This window comes from Ipomoea nil, unplaced genomic scaffold (genome assembly GCF_001879475.1).
Source record: "Ipomoea nil cultivar Tokyo-kokei standard unplaced genomic scaffold, Asagao_1.1 scaffold1250, whole genome shotgun sequence".
NCBI lineage: Eukaryota > Viridiplantae > Streptophyta > Magnoliopsida > Solanales > Convolvulaceae > Ipomoea > Ipomoea nil.
The window spans coordinates 959,487-984,947 of NW_017617678.1; the positions used below are offsets into that span (position 1 = coordinate 959,487).

General features: G+C 37.4%; 1 long non-coding RNA gene across 1 annotated transcript; it reads right to left on the reverse strand.

Moving 5' to 3' along the window:
• Positions 1 to 8,076: 8,076 nt before the first annotated feature.
• LOC109184138 lies at positions 8,077 to 22,643 on the reverse strand. Its single transcript, XR_002054711.1, has 3 exons — positions 22,575 to 22,643; positions 18,846 to 18,851; positions 8,077 to 8,087 (listed from the first exon to the last, which is right to left on the reverse strand). It is a non-coding gene; the product is annotated as an uncharacterized LOC109184138 (long non-coding RNA).
• Positions 22,644 to 25,461: the final 2,818 nt, after the last annotated feature.

Below are 25,461 nucleotides of genomic sequence, written 5' to 3' on the forward strand. Positions count from 1 at the left end.
AATTTCATTCTCATCCTTTGTCATCTTTTTTTTTTTTTTTTTTTTTTTTTTGCTAATTTGCAGACAAGCATCATCCACAGTTCTAGCTTTTTTGCTAAGTTTGCAGCCCTCTGTTGTTCTGCAAGCTGCTCATCTACCTTCAAACACTCTACCTCAATTGCATTTTCCCAATCACTTTCTGTCTCCAATACTTCCATATCAGCATCAATCAAGTCCACCTCATCCATTGTTTCAACCCAAAACTCCAACATATTGCATGGGTTCTCCTCATTCAATATACATATTACATCCATGTCAGATTGTAGCAACTTCAAACCATCATTCGAAAGGCAATATATTAGTGCTCCTACTTCACAATACCCTAAATTTTTTATCATCTCCTTTAACACTTGTAAACAAATTTCCCTAGCTTCCATTCTGTCATACACTTCTACATCACCACCCATATATTTAACCTCACCTACCCTATTTATTATTCCATTATGGAAAAGGAAAACAGAAAAAGGTCCAATTCCATCCCCTGTAAAGAAAGCATTTATACATGCAATAGTCAACATACTGGACCCCACAGACCACAAAGCAATAAAGGTATACAAAAATGGTTCCTAATCCCAGTTTATGCACATGGAATCTTGACAAAAGTATAAATATAGTGGTGGTGCCCACACAACACAACACAATAAGACAAAATGTTCAAAAAACTTGCCCAGAAATGGTCCCCGCAGAACAAAACAACAGTACATAATATATTCTATGCATATATAAAGCCCATGACAAAACCCTAGATATGCAGTAACTGTCATTCTACTCCACACACACAAAATAGTCAACCCAAACAACAAATATGGTCATACACTATCAATTTCTTCAAATTTTAACTCCGAACAAAACTTTTCTTACTTAGTTATAGAGCCATTCCAGTCGCAGATGATGAATTTCGCACTCTCCAAACCCAGAAGATGATGTCCACAATCGATGCTCCAGACGCAACCTGCGATGACTAGTCAAAGATGATGTCCAGTCTCTGTACACGGATTTGTTGCTTTCGTTCGAGCTTCCAGTAGTCGAAGATGAGGTTAAGTTCTTTGGATTTTCCCCCCAATTCGTTGCTTTCCCCCCAATATGCAAGTGGTCTTCTTGACTGACTAACCGGAAGGTGTTTTCCCCCCAAATAAATTCACTTGCAATGATGTTTTTGCCCTCATCGCAAATTAATTCGAAACATTAAATGTTTTTCCTGCCAAAATTGGCCGGCAATTTGGTCGGGAGGACCAAATCTACTAATAATTGCATAGTTAAAGGTTTAAATTGGGAGTTTTGAAAGTCACGTACTCAAATTATCAGTACTCTAATAGTCACAGGACCAAAAGTGCAATTTGTTCATACTTTTTATTTTAATTACATTAAATATAATAAAATTCTAATCAGGTGAGAATAATTTGTCAGGTGAGAATGTGTGGTTGATTGATGGTTAATTAATTACTATTATATAATAATTATTTATTTTTAGAGTTTAATTAATTAATTAGTGTTTATAATAATAATAATTATCCTTTTCCTCCCTAATAATAATAATAATAATAATAATAATAATAATAATAATAATAATAATAATAATAATAATAATAATCCTATAACATGATACCCACCGCCCCTAATCTTAGAAAAAGACAAAAACAAATAAAACATGAAACATTATATTGACATTTGTTTCTTTCTAATTTCTACGTACAGTATGTACATGCAGAGACTTCATCTTCAGCGCAAATTTTGGAGAGGTGTGCAGCTGGCGAATGGTTTAATGGATTGGCGCAAAAATAGGGAATGAAGGGCAGATAATAGATTAATCTTATTTTTATAATACTATAAATAGATGTTAGAGTAGTATTGAAAGATGTTCATTCTTCCCCTCTCGATTATTCTGTAAAGCTGTTATCAATGTCCATTCATTGCTAATTTCTTTAGCTTGGTTTAGTGAATTGAAGCCCCGAAATTGATTATGCTGTAAGATTATTTATTTATTTTTATTATATAATTTTTATGCATTTGGGTATTAAATATTCTTCTAAGTTATTTGAATAGTTGTATCATTTAATTGCTAGGGAGGCCTACTAGTTATTTACTTGATATAATTATTTGCTATATTAGATAATGTTGTGCTACAAATTATTCTAATATTCAGTAGCAACTGGGTTAATTATTGACGGCTTAGTGATAATTGGACTCGGGTAGAATATTTTCCTAAGTTAAATGCAACCGCTTGTGCTTGTGTTATTTAGTTTGTCGGTTTTCCTAGTTCCTATTGCTGCTATTAAATTAAATCTATAGCGCTTGTCTTAGGTTATTTAGTAGTTAGGGGTAATTAAACCGCGTGTGCTTTAGTTACCTATAACTAAGGGAAAACGGAAATGAAATAATTTCACAACAAATATTCAATTGCATATTAATTACTTTACTAATCAATGATCAGTGTTAAATTCCGGTGGTGGATCTTTACTAACCAAGGTTTTCTATTATAAGTGCTTTCAATATATTAGTTTCATTGCTTTATTCGATTTATTTAATCTCTTGTTTATTTAAATTATCTTTTACTTAATCTTTATTCTCGTTATTTTCCAAACCCCCCATTATTTCCTTGAGCACAAAAGTTAAACTAGTTACTCCTCGTGGGATCGATCCTTACTCCCGCTACTACGTTTGTAAGGTTTTAATTTGGGAGCCTACGACAGCTCGCCAAATTTTGGCGCCATTGCCGGGGAGATTTTCTTGTTTATTTTGTGTTTATTTAATTATTTGTTTGTTTATTTGTTTTTCTCGTTAATTTGTCCCATAAAAATTTAAAAAAAAAAAAAATCTTCTTTCGTTACTTTTACATAATTGCTGCAATATATTTTCTTTTTGTTTATGTCTATAACTCGATCTGCTAACAAAGAAGTCCTGCCATACAATCCAGAAATTAAAAGAACTGTACGCAGGTGGAGGAAACAAGCTTTGAGCAAATTGGAGTTTAGTGATCTGGCTACCGATTCTACCAATTCTAATTTAGAAGAGGAACCCATGGCTCAGAATCGGACTTTAAAAGAGCTTGGAGCACCAAATTTAGATCACCAACCTTTATGCATCACTTTCCCTGCTCTGGATGCTAATGTCCAATTTGAATTAAAATCTGGATTAATTCATCTTTTGCCTTCTTTTCATGGACTTGCAGGTGAAGACCCTCACAAGCACTTGAAGGAATTCCATGTGGTGTGTTCAAGTATGAAACCCACAGGGGTTACTGAAGAACAAATCAAGTTGAGAGCCTTCCCATTTTCTTTGAAAGATTCAGCGAAGGATTGGCTATATTATTTACCTTCCGGAAGCATCACCACATGGAATAACTTAAAGACACTATTCCTTGAAAAATATTTCCCAGCTTCAAGGGCGGCCAACATTAGAAAGGAAATCTGTGGTATAAGGCAAAACAATGGAGAGTCATTATATGAATATTGGGAGCGTTTCAAAATGCTTTGTGCAAGCTGCCCACACCATCAAATTAGTGAGCAATTACTCATTCAGTACTTTTATGAAGGACTTTTTCCAATGGATAGAAGCATGATTGATGCTGCAAGCGGTGGTGCTTTAGTTGACAAGACACCAGACGCTGCAAGAACTCTAATTGCGAACATGGCTGCAAATTCTCAACAGTTTGGCAATAGAATAGTCCAACCGTCTAAGCATGTGAATGAGGTAAATATTTCTGCTCTTGAACAACAAATTTCTGGTTTAACTACTCTTGTCCGTCAATTAGTAGTAGGCAATATGCAAACTGTAAAAGCATGTGGAATTTGCTCGGTAGTTGGGCATCAAACTGATGCATGCGCAACTCTTCAAGAAGAACCTATTGAACAAGTTAACATGGCTGGAGGTTTTCCTGGACAACCTCAAGGTAAGTATGATCCGTTCTCCAATACATATAATCCTGGATGGAGGGATCACCCAAACCTTAGCTATGGGAACTCACAAGGGAACCAGTTTGTTCAGAATCGTTCTAATTTTCACAGTATAGACAACCATTTCCTTCAAGACAACAACCGACCCAAAACTTTAGCTCAGGTACGAATCTAGAAGATATTGTTAAATCTCTTGCTACTAACACTTTGCAGTTTCAACAAGAAACACAACTATTCCAATAAGAGACAAGAGCTAGTATTCAAGAAACAAAGGCTAGTATTCAAAACTTGGAAAGACAAATGGGCCAACTAGCAACTACGGTTAGTCGGTTGGAAGCACAGAGTTCTGGCAAACTACCCTCTCAAACAGTTGTTAATCCTAAAGAGAATGTAAGTGCAATTAATGTTGAAAGTATGTCGCTGGAAAAGAATGTTGATTTGAATAAGGAAATAAGTGCAGGAATCATTGCCAACAATAAAGAGAAGTCCCAAGGTAAGCTTTCTTCTTTTTCTGATTATGAACCAGTACCCCCATTTCCTCAAGCTCTTTTAGAACCAATAAGAGGAAACTCAAATAATGATCTGTATGAGACCTTTCGTGAATGTGATGCTAATAAACCACTTTTAGATTCTATGGAAAAAATACCTCACTATGCAAATTTTCTAAAAGAGGTACGCACTATGAAAAAGAAACGAAATAATGAAAGAATTGAGGAAGTGAAAGTGCAAGAGAATGTCTCTATGGCTAGTCAAAGCAATCTTCCTGAAAAGTGCAAAGACCCAGGTATGTTTACTATTCCATGCATGATAAGTGGGGTGAAATTTGAAAATGCTATGTTAGATTTATGAGCTTCTATTAATGTCATGCCATATTCTGTTTATGCTTCTTTAAATCTTGGACCCCTGAATAAATCTAGTATAATAATTCAATTGGCTGATGGATCTACTACATATCCTAGGGGTGTGATTGAGGATTTGATTGTTGAAGTTGATAACTTGGTTTTTCCTGCTGATTTTTATGTGCTTGATATGAAAAATAATAATTATATTTTGTTAGGAAGGCCATTCTTAAAAACTGCAAAAACAAAAATTGATATTCATAGTGGTATGCTTACTATGGAGTCTAATGGTAAACTTGTGACTTTTAATATTTATGATACCATGAAATCTCCTAGTGATGATAATTTTGTAATTTTTGTTGATTCTTTGAACTTTGTTACATTTGATGAAATTGCTTCGAATGAAAAAGAAAGAAATAATAAATCATCTTTGAGTACTAATCTGCATGAAGGGACTGTTTCTTTGAAAAAAAAATTCCTTTCCTGAAATTCATAATGTGATTGAATAAATAGTTTGGCAAATTATGATTAGTTTGTTAGCATTTCTTGTTTGATATGTAGTGGCTATATTAAGTAAGCAATAAACCTGTGAGTGTTTTGAGCTATTGACTGACACTTCGGTCTTATTTTCTTTCTATTGTGCGATTTCTTCCGTAATTTTGTTTCTCTAGAACTTGCCTTGATTCTCTTTTAAAGCTAATTAGACCATGCATGATTCAAGTGTGATTAAGGCCATTATTTGATCTTGAGCCTCACTAGCCAAATAACCGGTTTGTCCTATGATTTATTTCCCCTTGTTAACCATTTTGAGCTTTATGGTCATTCTTTTCTTTATTTTGAACCACATTACAAGCCTTTTATATCTAAAAATAATGCCTTCACCCAGCTGAATAACTAGTGGAGCAAATTTTGAATTATTCGTGTAATCTACGTGAGGGTTGTGAGGAAGAAGTGTGTGGGAGGTCACTTTCTTGTGTTAATATGATGGAGAATGAGGTGAGTTGTATCTTCATTGCCGATTTGTCACTGGTCTTCTATGAAAAAGAAAACGAAGACAATTCATGATTCCAAAAAAATATGGAAATTGAAAAAATGAAAAAATGGAAAAATGGAGAATATATGTTTGAAAAAAAAAATATTACTGAAAATTTATGAGAAAATGAGAAAGAATCAACAATTGATTTTGAGTTGAAGTTACTTTTAAATAAATGAAGTAAGGGGAAATTCTGGTAATACTGAGGAAACATTCTATACTTGGTGTTGAGCAAGTATCTTGGATTATTAGTATTTATTTGCTCCTCTAGTTTGAAAGCTTTTGTTTAAGCTACTTTCCTAAATATTCCCTACCTTAACCCTAGCCCCATTACAACCTGTGGGAAGTCCTTATGATTTGTGTCATGCATGACTCTTGTAGTGGTGATTGAGAAGATATGCAAACCTATGGTAGAGCAATTTTATAGGAATGAACTTGAGTGAAATTTATACCCATCAAACACTTGAGTGATGAGTGATATTCATGTGAGGGCTTACTTATTTAGTTCTCTCCATTTTCAGACAGGGGTGCTATCTTATTAATTGCAGGGTGCTTCAGATTGTTGTTCATGATATGTTATGAGTTTTGGGGATTTTATTTATTTACTTCACAAATAATATTTTTGCTTGGGGACAAGCAAATGTTTTAGTGTGGGGGAATTTGATAGGCATATTTTACACACATATTTTAGTTACATCTTTATAATAATTTTGCATTAGTTATTTAATATTATCTAATAATTAGTTCTTTTTATATAATATATATATATATATATATATATATATATATATATATATATATATATATATATAAACACATAGTATATATATTAATTTATTACGTACTAGTATATACATATATATTTATTACGTACTAGTATATGTTTGAATCCATTTTCTATCTTAATCTTAATAACACTATCTTAATCTTAATAATAATACTATGCCTAAAACCGCCCAAATCTTAGGAAGTACAAAACAAATAAAATGAATGGTGTTTCTTTGTACAGAATGAATGGCACAGCTGACGTTCGGACCAAGTGGCGGAAGACTCGTGAAAGCATGAAATGGGTGGTAGACAACAGCTTTAGTTTATTTTTAGAATGCTATAAATAGTAGAAGTTTCCATTTGTAAAATGTTCATTCTTCCCCTCTCGATTATTCTGTAAAGCTGTTATCAATGTCCATTCATTGCTAATTTCTTTAACTTGGTTTAGTGAATTGAAGTCCCGGAATTGATTATGCTGTAAGATTATTTATTTATTTTTATTATATAATTTTTATGCATTTGGGTATTAAATATTATTCTAAGTTATTTGAATAGTTGTATCATTTAATTGCTAGGGATGCCTACTAGTTCTTTACTTGATATAATTATTTGCTATATTAGATAATGTTGTGCTACAAATTATTCTAATATTCAGTAGCAACTGAGTTAATTATTGACGGCTTAGTGATAATTGGACTCGGACTCGGGTAGAATATTTTCCTAAGTTAAATGCAACCGCTTGTGCTTGTGTTATTTAGTTTGTCGGTTTTCCTAGTTCCTATTGCTGCTATTAAATTAAATCTATAGCGCTTGTCTTAGGTTATTTAGTAGTTAGGGGTAATTAAACCGCGTGTGCTTTAGTTACCTATAACTAAGGGAAAACGGAAATGAAATAATTTCACGACAAATATTCAATTGCATATTAATTACTTTACTAATCAATGATCAGTGTTAAATTCCGGTGGTGGATCTTTACTAACCAAGGTTTTCTATTATAAGTGCTTTCAATATATTAGTTTCATTGCTTTATTCGATTTATTTAATCTCTTGTTTATTTAAATTATCTTTTACTTAATCTTTATTCTCGTTATTTTCCAAACCCCCCATTATTTCCTTGAGCACAAAAGTTAAACTAGTTACTCCTCGTGGGATCGATCCTTACTCCCGCTACTACGTTTGTAAGGTTTTAATTTGGGAGCCTACGACAGTTTGCCACCTGCTATGAGGATTGCTCTAGCACAAGTTTACCCAGGTAGTCGGCATCGGTTTTTCATGTGGCATATTATGATGAAGGTAGGCGAAAAGGTTGGCCCAGAGTTGTCTAAGGACGTGGTCTTTCGGGGCAAGCTAAATGCTATTGTTTGGGATGAAATTCAATAGCCCGATGTGTTTGAGACTAGGTGGCAAGCGGTTCTAGGTGAATATGGCTTGTTAGATCATAATTGGTTCACACAGTTGTGGGAGGCACGTCGATATTGGGTCCCCGCGTATTTCAAGGATATGCTACTCAGTGGGCTAGTTAGAATCACGTCCCGGTCTGAGGGTGAGAACAGTTTCTTTGGAAGGTATTTAACCCATACAGCCAGTTTGGTGGAGTTTTACAATCACTTTGAATCTGAAATAGATGCACAACGGCAGATCCATACCAAGCTAAATGCGGTGTGCGAAGGACATTTTGCACCGCAAAAAATGGACTTGAAAATGGAACGTCATGCGTTGGCCGTGTACACCGTCATGATTTTCCATGAGGTACAAGCTGAAATTTATGCAGGGTGTTATTCGTGTGGGGTAGTGTCCGTAGAACTTGTTGGTGATATCATCAATTACGGCATAAAAGACAGTGACAACCAACAGTACCGCGTGCACTACCACTCCGTTGACAGTAGTGCAACATGCATGTGCTCACTTTTCCAGAGGCTAGGATGGTTGTGCCGCCACATTTTCATAGTGTTCAAAAACAACCACGTAAGCAACATCCCACCAAGATACATAGTAGACCGCTGGACACGCAAGGTTTGTTTGCGCGCGGAGTTTCAGTTCGATGGCCTTACTATACACTCAAATGTCAACGACGATGAAAGCAAGTCTCAAGAGAACAGAATGTGGGCACAGATCTTCGCATGTGTGGGGTTGGCAATTACCAACTCAGAACGTGTTGAACGGTTAACCCATGTGATCCACCGACTAAAGGATTCTTTCGTGGGGGAAACCAATGGCCCAGTAGACCACAAAAAAAATAATCCAATGATTCAATCATATTGTGGGTCGGTACCGTCTTTGGCAATGACAGTCAAGCCCCCAAATGTTGCAAAAAACAAAGGTAGTGAAAAAAGAATCAAGGGGAAAAAGGAGAAAGCCATTGAGCAGTCTTTGAAGGGGGTTAGTGTAACACCCCACTTTTCTTAAACTTAATTACAGTTCTAATACCAAGATCAAGATAAACTAATTAAGCAGCGGATAAACAACTTAAATAATAAACTAGTGGGAATGTCACCGCCAAAACCACCTCTACACGGTGATTGCACAGGCTAAAGATGGAACTAAATCATTAAGTCAAACTAACATTTAAATTGCTTAATTTAAAATTCATAATGGGAAAACACCCCGGTGTCTATCACCAAATATAAACATCATAAGTCTACAATCCATCAAATGAACATCATAATAATAATAAGAGTTTAGACTACTAGATCTACTAAACTAGTCTAACTCGATAATCTCTCAAACGATGGGCCCACCTGAAAGGGGTTTTGCAAAACAACACGTAGACAAGTAGGAAAACACCCGTTAGCACGAAGCTAAGTATAACCACACTCAACCCTGTAAAGTACTACAATATATACTTTGGAAAAACATTTGTTCATTAACTCTAATCAAGCAATCTCAACACTTAGACAACTTTAAGATACATCACAGACTTTCTATATGCTTGCAACCCATAATATCATCAGGCATGCTTCAAATATAAATAACTCATCAACATGAATATTCCAACACATATTTCTCATAACAAAACTCATCATAACGAACTCATGCTATCGATCAATATCATACTAACAACGAATACGAAATTATCTTCATGCTTTCAAGATCACATCTTGCAAACTAGATATATAAGATATCAAAATGCAACTAAAGCAATCATGCCCAATATACAATCCCGATTAATCATACTCATTATGCAATCTAGTGCAAACATTCTCATTATGCAATCTCGCGAAATACTATACTCTAATGCAATCTCGTGCAATACTATAAGTATACTCAACACTCGCTTATAAAATAGAATACTTTTCTGTGAAGGTTTCTTAGAGCCACAAGTACTCGCTTGCTTTCTTTTCTTAGAGTCGCAATGACTCGCTTTCTTTCTTTCTTTTCTTAGAGTCACAACGACTCGCTTTCTTTCCAAATAGACGAGGTAGGAACTTAACCGTAGCATGAACGAACCTATCCGGGCACGACGTCTAGCCGGCCTAATACTCATCTCGTCCACCGAACCACTCTCTTGGTTCTATGCTCAAACTCTGTGGAATCAGGTATCGAACTATCAGCGTGCACACCCCCTGACCAGGATTCCAAGCTTAGCGAGCAGTTTCCAACCTCGTAACGTGGAAATACACCGTGTTACATGTACTGGGACCGCAATGTCCATAACTTTCATCCGAAAGGACATAGTCCAAACGGGTCCTCCAAAACAAGGTTTTCCTCACCATAGATATATATATAGATATATCGCTCATGCATCTCATATATGCAACACTTAACTTATGCAAAAGACATGCACATACTTCTCAATTCATTCTCAAAAATAAGATAAGGATGCTCTATGTGGAATGCGATTTTTGGAAAATAATACTTAGGCTCACGTTGGCCACTTATGCACTTTTAAAACATTATACACTTGGAATGCAATTTACTGTACAACATGCTTCAAATTATATATCACAGTGATCTCTCAAGAACACAATAACATGCTTGGTTTGCAACATATCGAACTCTGTATATTTCTACCATCAAAATAGACCTCAAATTCCATTGAACATACAACACATTCTACTCATGCTTTTCTAACAATTCTTATTCACAGAGTGTTCATGCTTTTCTATTCAAGTACTCAAATAGCATCAGGAAGGTAACACCAAGCAATTCCCAAACGCAGTAAACTCAAATAAACATTATTGTGAAGCATTTCATCGCAAATTCTACCATAACATGCTCATTTCTAATCCAAGTACAACGAAATCAAAGTCCAAACATGCGTCAAGACGGCCCCGAGGTACTGAGCCACAAGGGCCCGTGACACCTGGTCCGAAACGACACGTAGCTGAGCTACAAGGGCCCGACCACTACACAGGAGCAACTCACGGTCCATTGGGTTATACACTTTATAGATCAAAAGTTCTTAATAAAAACTTTCTAGGGATACATAGTATTTCCCAAAATATACGATGTTAATAGCTAAGAAATTTTAGGAAAATAATAGAATAAGCTTCAAATATCTTTATAATCAAATATACACCTCATACATAATTATATAAGTATATATTCTCAAAATCAAGTATATCATTTCCCCAAAACATATATACTTATATAAATAATTCTTGAAACAGAGTTTTCTTGGCACATCAAGTTTTTGGAATTTTAAACCCTTCTCAAACATATTTATGATTTTCTATAAAAAAAAAATACTTTTAAATATAAATAAACCTTCAAGCCTAAGTAATATAATATATATTCCAAGATAATTTTTTAAAGGTTAAAGTATTTTAAGTGGAAGAAGCTTGAATTATTAAACAAAGCATTAAGGGTTCAAATCCCACTTTAAACAATTTTCTCAAAGCTTAACACATCAAATTGAAGCTGACACTAAAATTATCAACCATGGGAATTGATCCCAAGCATAACCTTCACATACCAACACTTAAACCAATAACCTACCACGAACCATAATGATAAATCTTGTCAAGATCCGTCTTTATGGTCCGTGACACCCAGCGGGCCATGGTGACGGATCTTGCCTAGATCTGTCCCTATGGTCCGTGAACTCCCCGGGGCCATGGTGACGGATCTTGCCTAGATCCGTCCCTATGGTCCGTGAACTCCCCGGGGCCATGGTGACGGATCTTGCCTAGATCCGTCCCTATGGTCCGTGAACTCCCCAGGGCCATGGTGACGGATCTTGCCTAGATCCGTCCCTATGGTCCGTGAACTCCCCGGGGCCATGGTGACGGATCTTGCCTAGATCCATCCCTATGGTCCGTGAACTCCCAGAAATGGGCTTCTGCTACTGCTTTCCTATTAACACTTCAACAGATGAACACTTCTCCAAAATCACATAGCAAGATGACAACAAATAGCATATATTTCATCACTTTAAACACTCAATACATAAGTATAAACCCATTTGAACAAATAAATCACATATTTTAGGGCAAAAATGCTAGATTTAGAAATCCATGTGTTATACCTTGAGCACCCTTATTCTAGCCAACACCATCACTAAGCTCTTCTTCTTCACCCCTCATCTTCTTTCTCCAAACGAAAACATAGTAACAACTTCACCATTTCTACTTACAAGCACACAAACAAACCCACATAAATACATCATCTTAACAACTTAAACTAGAGAATGGAATGGAAGAAGAGAAGAGGAAGCTTACCAAATCTTGGACTAAGGCTTGGAGAAGAGGAGCTTTCAAGATGAAGAAGATGAAGATGATAGAGGGGTGGAGAGAGAGAGACACGAGAGAAATGAGAGAAAGGGCTGCCAAGGGAGGTGAAGAAATTGAACAAGAGTTAGGGTAGAATAGTGTTCTTTTGTTGCTAGGGTTAATGGGTAAAAATGTAATTGCTTGCTTTAAAATATCTCATCAAATGCTTTGTCTTGTAGGAATAGTCAAGGTTCACCTTATATCATGAACCAAGGCTAGAAAGATAATTTTTAAATAACTTGGGGTCAAAATAGATTTTCTAAAAGATAGTTCTAATTAAAACACTGTGTTCAGGTTTCACAGGTTCCTTTCCGGTTTCACTCAGATTGACTTTTGGATAAAAAAAAACTTGGTATGCAATGTACCCGAAAATTTAGGATTTTAGATTTAAAATAACTGCCGGTGTTGAATTTACTTAAAAGTGGCTCAAAATAATTTATTCAACACTGATTTCATCGCAAAAAATTTTACGAAGTGAAAAATAGCTATTTCAAAATTTCTTAAAATCAGATTTATAAAATAAAATTTTGGGTTCACATTTAGGAAATGTCACAGGTGTGGAAAATACGGGAGACACAATAGTCGCACTTGTGAAGTTCTTCGAGCAACACGCATGGGGGGGGGGGGGGGGAGCCTTTAAGCAGTTCGGGGACTCGTGATGGCCAATCACATCTGATGGTGTTGTTAGTTGAATAGTCACAAGCAATATAATTTTGTTTTTATGGGTGCTTGATACTATCAGAAATCATTGTGCTCGTATTTTAAATTGCAATTTACAGTGGTACACGCAGTACACTATAAACCTCGATTACTAATGCAATAAATAAATGTGGGATCTGTACCCCGTCCCTTGTAACCTCTTCTTCTTTTTTTTTCTTTTTTTTTTTTTTTTTGATAAAGGAAGCAATGTAGAAACTCAAAATTTCCCACCAAAAACAACAACAAGGCCAACGCATGGATCCACTTGCACTGCAAAAAACTCCCTCATGTAAATGGCTGTGCAAATCCCCACCGCACCGTTCAAAAAAAAAATAGATTATGGGAAAAAAAAAACCCACACTGTTCCACCATTCTCTTCATGGCCATAACTGCGTTGCACACCAAAACCCAACAACTAACCGCATGTGAGAATTATTTGTTAGGTGAGTATGAGTGGTAGGGTGGTGGCCATTGATTTTAGGCAATCGTTGGGTTTAGTATTAACTGTGCAATAAAGACCATTTTAAAATGCACGGGGATACGTGTGAATTGTAATATACCCATGTGGGGTGGGGTGTTTCGTTAAAACTGATGGCGAACTTGCACGAAGTGATACTACTGGTGCAATATCACCTTGAAAGTGACAATATATTCCAGATAGTGATATTGGTCTTGGAAGTATGCTGCTCAAGCCACCAACTGCTCCTTGAAAGTCTCTTATAGCTTGTAATATGTTTCATGCTCAACATGGATTCTGATTATTAGGAATTATAATCTTGAACTTAAATGTTATCAAAGCTGTTTTAATTTCTTGTTATATAGACTTTCAGATAAAAAGTAATATACTAAAGTATGTCATGTCACTATTAAATCAACGATATGCACAGATGTTGCACAAATGTTGCACTATGTTGTTCATTTACCTCCCTGTTATTTGTGAATGAAGAACATCAAAGCAATTGAAGTTGAGTTATGTTTTTTAGTGAAATAGATAGATGATATATCATTTATTGCTTTGTCAAGTAAGACACCAATGTTTGATATTTCCACTTTTTATAGTAAAAATTACTTGAACCCTGTATGAGAAAGCTTGCTCCTAAACCATACAGGAAGAGAATCAAATTCTAGATATCAAAGTCAATTCTTTTACATGGCCACATTGCACCTTGGATAGAAACATAAAGTACTACCGAATTACTCTAGATTCCAAAGATTTGATCAACCCAAGTTAACTCATGAATAAGCCAAGCCAAATCAATCCTCGAATAGTTTTTCACCAAGCTCAGTCAAAGACTAAGCAGCCAGCAGCCCAGCATCTCAGTCCGAATATCACCTTTTGCTGTGCAATATAAGCTTTTTAAGTACCACGTCGTTACATTTGTAGTGCATTACAACCTGCTGTGCCGCATGATGTTAATAAAAAAATATTTGCACACGGCGTAAATACATTCCATAGCTACCGAACTACTATAAACATCAGAACTTTCCAACTACAAATAACCATGATAATGTAGAGTCTTTATTTAAATACTATAAAATTATGGTCCCATTCATTTGAGAAGCACAGTGCAGATTGCCTGGCCTAGGCTGCTTTTCCTGTGAAACCCATAATGAAGACTAGGCAACACTGTGTAATAGTATGAAGAAAACAACCCGCACAATAAATCAATAAAAAAAAAAACCAAAAACATGAATGACATGAAAAATAACATTATTATGCTGAAAAAATGTATAGCCATTTATTATCCAGCAATTGCTTCTCGGTGCCCATTGATTTCAGACATCAATATGTCATGCAAGTATCTCTGGCGCAGCTTCCGGAGCTCATTCTGGTCCCCCTTCTGCAAGCCACAGTCCCAATCTTTGCACTTCTCGCCCATGTACGCTTCCATGTGTCTCATTGTGTAAACTCTGCAGTCTTCTTTGTGTTTACAATCTCACCACAGCATCTGCATCCGTATAGCCCTCATATTGTCTACAAAGGCTGACCGTAACCCCTGCCCTTTGTTATGCAGATATGCTGATAGCATATCGAGCTGACGGGAAAACAAAATGTGAATTCAGTACACCAATGGGAATAAAACTCATTATATCTAGCCATACGGTCAAGCTGTGCATTGTCGGGGAAAAAATAAAAACCAAATTAAAAAACCAAGGGAAAAAAACAAATAATGAAACAATGGCCAATCAAAGTAGATATCACCATTCCCCCCAACCATAACTCACAACAAGATCACTCTACCACCACAGTGGAAGCCACAGTCAGAATCACATCGTAGGTAGTCGCGACTCCAGCCATGCCTCCCCCCCCCCCCCCCCCCTTTGACCTAAATCACACCGTAGGAAGTTTCATTGCACAACAGTCAAAAAATTCAACCCTTAATTAACTGCGCCATAACCCACAGAAACGATATTGCAATCCAAACTAACCAACTCTCCAATCAATACACTTACCAATTCCTGTGGGATGAAGCCATATCTATCCTCGTTTTTAGCAGCTACCGGGGAGTTGTCAATGATTTCAAACCTACGCTTCTGCATGTTGACACACAACACATAATAGTGAGCTGCTTTTACAATGGGGAAGAAAAACTGCACTCAAATATTTGAATTCGTCAAACGCAGTTGATTGGTCACTTACTTTAAATGCAAACAAACAATGGGTTAGTAAATGGTTACTTTACCAGGTCTACAGTGGCACAGTTAATATGTGGTGCATGCTCAAAAACCTTATCTAGCCGTTCAGTAAACGAACCCAAGCGTACATCCCAGTCACCCGTGCATAAAATAACACGGCTCAATTATTCAATGTGTGGCGAGGGAAACAAAGAGACATAGGTAGTTAGGTAACAGAAATAATACCTTTAAGAAAGGGCCATATATCACATACCAAAGTGTATATCGTAACAAACACTCTAGTAGGGGGCGTCCGGCTTTCTACCCTTCTCCAACTCATTCAAAACGCACGTCCAACATTCCACCACCGGCATGCGTATTGCACTGTCAAATTGTAAAGACATGAAGTCTTTCAACTACCCATGCCTCCCGTTATACGAAAAAACCTCACTAGTGCTGCAAAGTGTTTTAAAGAGCACCAAAAAAAAAAAAACAGTGTTCAGTGAATTAGCCGTGTAATGTATATAGAGAGTACAATAGCGCAAATGGTACTAACTAGTTCCGGTCTTGATGGTTAAAGAACCATTGCCACAGTGAGAACCGGTCGGGATCGGGAATTGGAGCAACCGCCATATGTCCCTCAGGATACCTATTCAATAAATTAAAACCCCCCAAAGGCTCAACACCTGACCTTGCATCACAGAGCAATTCCTTGAATGGCGCCCTCGGTCCCGATCCACCAATACAAACAATTAATGTATCGTTGTTTGTGTGTTTGCCCTGTGATATGTCACCACCGAAATCAAGACAAATCAATAATCAATCACATAAAAGGATATTTCAACCACAGTTTAGTACCTGGACTACTCGCCCACTATTCTCCGAACAAAACACGCGCCTCCCATGCATTGGAGGTGTAACAAGGTTTGGGTCCTGCTTTATTTGAAGTGCTAATCAACCACGGCCACCACCACAGACATAATGAATTCTGGAAATCTAACAAACTAACCTCAATGTTGTTTGCACCACCCGCATCGCCGACAGCACCACGCAATTCACACCCACCAGTTGATACATCTAAAATGCTAGCATTCTGCCCACCTGTGCATTCTAGTGGATTCTAGAATAAGATACCCAACTGTGGGCTACCAAATTTTTGTGTCAAGCCTAAACTGAAGCTATGTGGTTCGAACCCCTCCTCAGTTCTCTTGTGTCCAACCTCAATCTCATCAGTTGCAGCGATAGTCTCCACCCAGAATGCTTCATCGTCTTGTGTGCCAATCTGTATAGTTAGTAGTTGTTGGCTTCGTCTCATGCCTAACAACTTCCCGGCAGCATCTAGCGCCTCTTTAAAGTGTGGATTGTCGAACGTCTCATCCGGGGCTTCTTTCACCATCTCGATCAATTCTTCTACAGTGGAAGCTATGAGTTTTGATTTGGCAGCAAAAAACTCGACAAACACCTACAATTTGAACTTCCTCGAATCATCACCCAAGTTCAACTGAGTGGACGCAATAATTATTTATAATACACCAACGACAACAAGCAGAAGGTTTGCAAAAAAACAAATGTTCGCCCGCAGCCACATGCCCCATAAAAAATAGACATTTATAAAACACATATCTGTTTTGTACTGCCGCTCCCATGCTCTTCTATTCCGGTCACATCCCGTAACGGTTCGATCACTACTCCAATCCCAAATCCACCCGCTCGAATCACAGCAGACTCACGCTCCTTCAAAAGCTTTCCAGTCCATCCAATGTAGGCAGGAATGCGCCTAGGAATTACCCGAGGACCCAACGCTACTCTATCTACGTAGAACAACGGCAAAATCAAAACAAAGAAAAAAATTATAAAGAATAAATCACCTATATAAAGCTGCTCCATTTAGGTCTGTTATTTAAACACAAAAACTGAAGAAATAGTCTCACACCAATAGGAATAGGAGTAGCCCCGTAAAACGTTGCATCTTGTCTTCTGCCCAATCATGGTGGGTTTTGACTAACCGTTTAAGCAAGTACCCACACTAATCTAAGTCCTGTATCCTGTCCACTTTCTTCAAGCCGGTGTAAAAACTGCTGGTTGGCGTAACCATTCTGTGTGCTTTCAATTAAAACAGTAGCAACAGCCACGTAAAAGTGACGCTTGAACCAAACTCCACCATCCTCACAGGTTAGCATCACCTGACAAACCTTCTTCAAGGTTATTGTGCTGTCTTGCTTTCCAATTTTGGCCCACCAATTCCGCAATTCCTGCCCCACTTTCTGACTAGGCCGACATACTATCTCTGTTGTCCCTAATGAGAGCCCCAGAACAGCACTAACATCTTCTCTTGTAATTTGTAGAGCTATCTCGCGCTGGACATTTTGGTAGGGTTGAACACGCTGACCAACCAACATCCTAGGCGCAATGGGATCTCATTAACTTCCAAACACAAAATAACGCTCATTCCCATGTCGGTTATTGTCTGTCTTTGCTGTGCATTGAATTCGCTCATAGCACGAATAAGGTCCTTAGGTGTGCATCGGGTGTTAAATGACGGGAACTTAACTTCTTCTAACGGGGAAAGTTCGTGGACGGGTGTGTTTTCCATCGTACCTTCAACATCTGAAATCCTAGTTATCTTTCTTACACTACGACCAGAGCGAATAACGATGCACTCATCACCCGCAACACCGTCGTGCAATCGTTTAGTCCCTATAACAAAGTAACCAAAACGCAAAAATGTGAACACGTATAACGGTCAACAGTAAAAACAGCAACGATAGTCACAATAAAGTATGCTATGTGTGTGGGGTTAAGCAAAGAAACGTGACCTAAGTGGTGACCAAAAATAGTAATTACACCAAACAACTGCGAGTGCACAACAAATTACTCACAACCCTATACTCTATTCACATGCATTGTATCACCCAAAAATTAGTTTACATTTCATTCACTGTACTATTCCAATGCATCACTTATTACATATAACATGAAAATATATATGAATAACATTCACCTAAATTCAGCAAAAATAAAAATATATATTTGCACAGTAGTTGGGGAAAAATGCCACAGATATTTAATTAATATAATCACACTTTCCAAAACATAATTGGTCTGATGGTTATTATAAGCTATATGGACATAAGGATGCAACCCGTGCTACATTATCTTTAAAGGATATGTGCAGTTTGGGAACCCAGACTCCTTGTACGCAAAAAATAAAAAAAATAAAAAAAACCGAGGGCCCTCCCAAAACGACTTGTCCCTAGTGGTGCCATCACCACCAGCTAGCCACCAACAGTGCACACCTATAAGTAATCTAGGTATTGTGGGGGTTTTAATGTATGAATTTATGGCAGATATGTCTGTAGTAGCAGGACAAAAGCATCTACCTATAAACACCACACGCTATCCCCCCTGGGGCACAACTAATTATTCGTGTCACCACAAGCGAGCCACAACCATATCCCCACAAAAAACACAAAAAAAAAAAAATATTTAAAAAAACCAAGTCACAACTGGAACGCTGCAATCAACTTCAAACAACTAAAACAATATTGTCATAGAACCACCATCCTGAATACCTATTTCAGACTCTCCTACTTAAAACGGAACACACACCTACTGCACACACAACACAACTAAATCAACAACCATATTACAGTGATACTACATTGTTAAGACGCCCATCATTAGGAGGCTAGTAGCATTGATGGATACCAATTTTCACAAATTTCACAGCTAAAAACAGGGCAATAGGCACAACTATTTTTTTTGTGACACTGATTTGTATCGATAATCAACCTCCAAACTAAGAGACCAGAACAAAAAATCTCTTAAATCACTTCCACTAATATACAAAATTACACAAACACCACATTGGAAAGCTAACTTTTGCCTTTTTTCATATGCCGAATATTAGCATACAGTGAGCACCAAGCTGAGGCTCCAAAACGCGGCAAGAATTAAGGGGAAACGACTTACTTGGGATGGAAGCTCCGCCGGCGGTTCTGGTGACTGGAGTCTGCTTATAGTTGAGGGCCAACATTGCATCAAGTCGAATACACCACACCACCGGTGAATGTTGTTTCTCGACGTTGGTATTCACACGCCGACCATCAAAAGCACCGGTATGCAAACGACGTGAGTGAGAGGGTTTTGTACCGTCGATAGTGGACTGGTGGGAAATAATGCCCACGGGGGAATCTTTGCAATTAAAGGTGGATTACTCAATATCACGAATGTGACACCCCGAAAATTCGACTCCTTAAGTAGGATTAATTGAGGAATTAATCCTAAAATACCTTGGTGAATTCCTTTCCAAAATCCTGAAATTTAATAGTCAAGGGACTAGAAGTTGACTAGTTCCTTAGTCAAACATGAGTACCTTTTGCTTTGTGCTTTGTACCTAGCCTTTTGTCTTCCTAGCCTTTTAGTAAGGGTAAACTTGTCCTTTCACACATGATTGGTGTTTAAGCTTGCCCTAGCAAGACACACTTCATTCATTTCCTTACTAGCCAAATCCTAAACACTCTACCTTCACTCTAAGAAATCTTGGCTTACTCTCCAAGCTAAAAGAAGAACAATCTACCCTTGCAAAGATCCATCCCAAGATTCCACCTTTCTATCTTCCAAGCCTAGGAAAGGGTAAGATCTAAAGTTATTTAGTGGTTTTAGTTAGCTTTAAGGTGTCGTTATCTAAGTTTGTGTTTTCTTGTGGTTTGGCTTGTGTAAGAAAGTTGTGAGGAAGAAGAGCTTCAAAGTAGGGCCTAGGAGGGTTAGAAGAAAGAAGGTTTTGGTCTTCAAAGGTAACCCATGCTATACAAAATCTATTTTCTACTTGCTATTGACGATTATTGGCTTCTATTGATGATTCTTGGTGTAAATGTGAGATTTGATGCATGATATTGTGATAATGCATGTTTAGAGCTTGTATCTAGGGTTCTTGAATGCTATTCTTTGATCTATTCTTGGGTTCAAGTCATTTCCTTGTTGTATGTGAGATTTGGGGTGTTTTGGACTTGAACATGATCGTGGAGATGAATTTCCCTGAAGGGAAAATTGTTGTGACTCGGGTGTTCCCCGCGGGCGAATGTCCACCCGCCGCCCCACCCGCGGGTGGAAGAGTTGTACCCGGAGGGGGGTACCGCAAGTAGGGACCCACCCGCGGGGTACAATAATGGTGGATTGTTGGGTGTTGTTTTTTCTCGTGGTTCCATATTTTGGTATGTGATGTTTTGACCTCATTTTGTTGGATTGTTGAGCTTTTAGGTGTCTTCTTGATGTTTCATATGTCTAGAACGATATCCTAAGTATCCATGTTAGGATTTGGTGTCTTGAATCGTGCTAATGGTCCAACTTTGTGATTCGTTGGATTTATGTGAGTCTTTGAGATTTGTTGGAATCGTTTTGGTTTACTCGTTTGATGAACATGCTAGATATGATGTCGTTGATGCTAGTATATATTGTTTGTCCTTCCTATTGAGGATTGGCAACTCGTGTTGCCAATCATGTTGTTAGTGGATTGAAGTCCATGGTTGTTGTTGAGCATCGTTTCATGTCTTACATTGAAACTCTTGATTAGATTCCTTAATGTGATTTTGTACCAATGTCGTACTGTATTGATTATTCCGTAGATAAGCTATTGATTGAGTTTATCCGTTGTTGTACACACTTTGTGTGGAATCTATGCTTTGTTGTATCTCTAGATTTCGTGTGTATTGACTCTTGTTGAGATGTTGGAATGGATATGATGAGATGATTGAGCGGGTAAAGTGGACAGTGTGGGGACTTATGTGTGAACTGATCCGGTAGTGGGTTTAAAGCTCCGGATTGTCGTTTGGATACTTATGATTTGTGGGCAACTTGGGAAACTCATTCCAGTTGCCAGTGATAGTAACTAACCCGTTGAGCTTGGAATCTTAATAGGGGGTGTATACACTTAAAGTTGCTAGATCTGTTTCCATTGGGATGCGGTCCTCGTCATTGTGATTACTCTATGGTATGTGATTGATGATTTGGAGTCCTCCACACTGGTCCACTATGATTTGGGTCGTTGAGATGACTCTTTGATGTATGCTTCGGTTTGGCTATGTCCTATGTGGGCTTGAAACATGTTGTGAGTATGAACCTCGCTTTATTGATTATGAGCATGTCTATTATTAACCCTACCTTGAGTATGGTAGGTAGTATCTATTGTTGAGTATGTTGTTTGTTGTTCTATTGCCTTGTTGAGAGTGAATTGATGAGTCTATTGATGTTTCCTCCCTTGGTTTTAAAATGATATATATACTGTATTCCTCTATCTCAAATGGTTTTGCTTATATCTATATATTTTGATACTTAACACGTATTGGTGACTTACCAACATCTTTCGCTGACTGGTGTTATCCCTATCTCTTTACAGGTTTTGAGTAGCTTTGAAGAGCGCGCTAGTCGACCGTAATAGCCTAGTGTAGCTCCTTATGCTTTTCTAGTTGTTTATGGCCTGTGAACCTAGTTAGTTTAACCGTTAGCTGCTGTGGTTTGTTTAGTAGTTTGCCTGTGCACCTATGTTTGATATAGGTGTGGCATAGCACCTCCGTGTTTAGACGTTGCTTCCGTTGTTTAATGATTAATGTTTAGCTTTATGTGTCTTGTTTAAGCTTTTAAATTTTGGTAAAATCGGGGGTGTTACAACGAATGATTCTTAAAAAAAAAAAAAAAAAAAAAAAAAAAAAAAAAAAAAAAAAAAAAAAAACATTACGCAAATAACCAGGTGCAAATATTCACTTCCCTAACACAAGCGCAAAAAATCCCACAAAAGATGGGATTGCACAGCCACAATCCTGACCATGCGGTGCTAATGATCTAACGGTGTCGATCTGACCTCACAAACACACCTAACACCTTGTTCTCACCTGATTAATAACCTATATAATATATGTATTTTTAGATTAATTTGAATATGATATTCACAATTGCCAAGCACATTGTGTTCAAATGGCACCTTTGTGGCTCCTCTTGAGGGAAGGTCATAGGATTGAACCCCGGTGGTAGGGTATTGACTCTTTGAGCTGCAATACTTAGAGAAAGTATAGAACAAATACAAATACAAGGAGGCGGAGAAGATACCCACGAACCTAGGACAACGAAAAACCTCTGATATGGCGAATAGAGATGTTCTCGGTATCTCTAGCAATCATGTGACATTGTTTAACAACTAAACCAACATAAGAAAGGTCTAAAGAAAACGAATTAAAGCGACACAAAAGTTTAAACAATCTGTATCTACTGTAACATAATAAAGGTATAAAGAAAACGAATGCGACACAAAAGTTTAAACAATCCGTCTCTACTGTAACATTACTCCTACTAAGGTCATTGAGCAAGTCAGCCACGTTAATGCTTCTTTGACTGCCATTGCTTCAGCCAGGTCAAGATCACGATCGCAGTCAAGTCGACCACACCTAACAGCTACAAACCTACCATCATGGTCACGCACCACCGCTCCATCCTCAAATATTGTTGTGTCAACATTTCATCTCAAGCTGTTAACCGATAGTGGCGTCCAAAGGCTGCTGGCACTGCTCTACGAATCCATCCACCTGACTACGAATCTCGTCAACTGACCATACACCATTACGCCACACCTTCTCGTTACACCGTCTACAGGATGGCCATAATACGCACTGCCTGAGCCTCGTTCGGGGAGCTTAATATGGATTCCATATGTTCCGGTGAACATCTCCCTTGGAGAATGTCATTATTGCCCCAAATTTAGCATGCAACTGCACATCACATAATATGTGCTCAATAGTCTCTTCATCTGAATCGCAGAACACACATCCACCACCCACCTATATTCTTATAGACTGCAGTGCTTCTCAAACTGACAAAATATTATGGGCACATCTCCACAACAGATTCCTCAACTTAGGTTGCATCGGCAGCTTCTAGAGCCTAACCCAAATAGTAAAAGAGGTTTGAGGGTCTGTAACTAGGCTTCTGCTAGTGAGTAAGCGATAACCTTGTCTAACCGAGTACAACCCCCTCAAATCACCCTTCCATCTCCATGCACCTTTAAAATGAGGGGAAATCGGCGTTGCAAGGATCCTACAAACATCACTCTCCAATAAAAAAAGGTCACGCAAAACGTCTACATCCCACCTTCCCTCCCCAGTCAGCAAGCTATTGACTTTTGCTTCTTGCAATTCCTCAATACAAACAGTGTGCAGTGCTAGGTCCCCAGTATCAGCGAGCTAAGGCTAGCCCCAAATTTGGGTGTCAACACCATCCCCTCTTCAGTACCGGGTGTGCAATAAAATAAATCAAACAATAATTAAGTAAAGTAAATCAACACAAGGTTCTCATCTTTTCTCCATAACAAGCATCTCTCTAAGAACATATACTCTTTCACCCTTAAGGTATTAATTGAGAGAATAGTCATCAATCGCCAGTTCTCTCAATTAAATAAGGATAATCTTGTAAATCACTTCAAAGTAGTTATTTCCTTATCCAACTGTAAAATAATAACCTGAAATAGTTTCTAGACCTGTTTCAGGTTATGTTCCGTCAAATCTTCATGTTATATATATATATATATATATATATATATATGTGTGTGTGTGTGTGTGTGTGTGTGTGTGTGTGTGTGTGTGTGTTCAAATGAGGACAAGTATATTATAGAGGACTGTGAGGACAAATGTAGTGTGTGCCATTAGCTGGTATGTTGTGTGCATGGCCGAATGTAGTCGTGTGCCACAGTTTGTATGTCGCGTGCTAGATTTGTTAATTTATAGAGCCTGGGTTCGAAACCTGATGTTTACATTTATTCTTGTGTGCCATTATGTATTAAGTTGTGTACCTGGTATTAATTTGTTGTGTGCCCATTATTAATCTTCACAATCCTCTATATATTGTTGTCCTCATTTGAACTCAACCCTATATATATATATATATATATATATATATATAGGGTCCGGATCAGGTGAGGACCTAATCTTAGGTGAGGACGTGAGGACTAATCTAGACCATTAAATCAGAATGATGTATGATTGAGATTAAAAGAAACAAATCACACGGATTAAGAAAACAAATCCCTTTAAAATATTAAAATATATAAATTTAGGGTAAATCAGTCTTATTAAAAGATGTGCATTCCTATACAAAATGTTGTGCATTCCTATACTGAGTGTTGTGCATCAATAACTTCATTGTTGTGCATTCAAACCACGCCAAAAAATCATACAGTGAACATCCAATGTTCTACGATGCATTGAACTATGTGCTATAATGCACAACTCCCTAGCCTATAGTGCACAACTTACAACACTAGGTTGCACAATCAGCACACACGAATGCACAATCGTACTACCCAGGCATTTATACATATACACGACAATTCAATTATAGACAATATTATACTCAAAAGAACAAGCGAAAAAAAATAAAAAATACTGATTAGTTTGCATGGGCGAACACTCAATCAATGATGAAGAAATCGCGGCTCCAAATTGCAACGATGATGATCCAAGAAAATAGGAAACCAATTTGGCCAAGGATTATACATGCGTTCACACTTAAAAAAATAGAAAAAGACACTATTATCCCACTTTAACAAAAAAGATCAATCGCATTCAAAAAAAAAAAAAAAAAAAACAAAAAAGATCAATCCATGTCATCTCAAGAACTCAAATCTGGACCATCCAAATAAAAAAACAAACGCACAAGATTAGTCATCACGTCCTCACCTAAAATTAGGTCCTCACCTGATCCGGATTCTATATATATATATATATATATTAGTAAATAGTACATTGTATAAATTATTTGTTATTGCCTTATAGATTAACACATTATATATTTGATTATTTATTTGGACTTATTACTTTAGT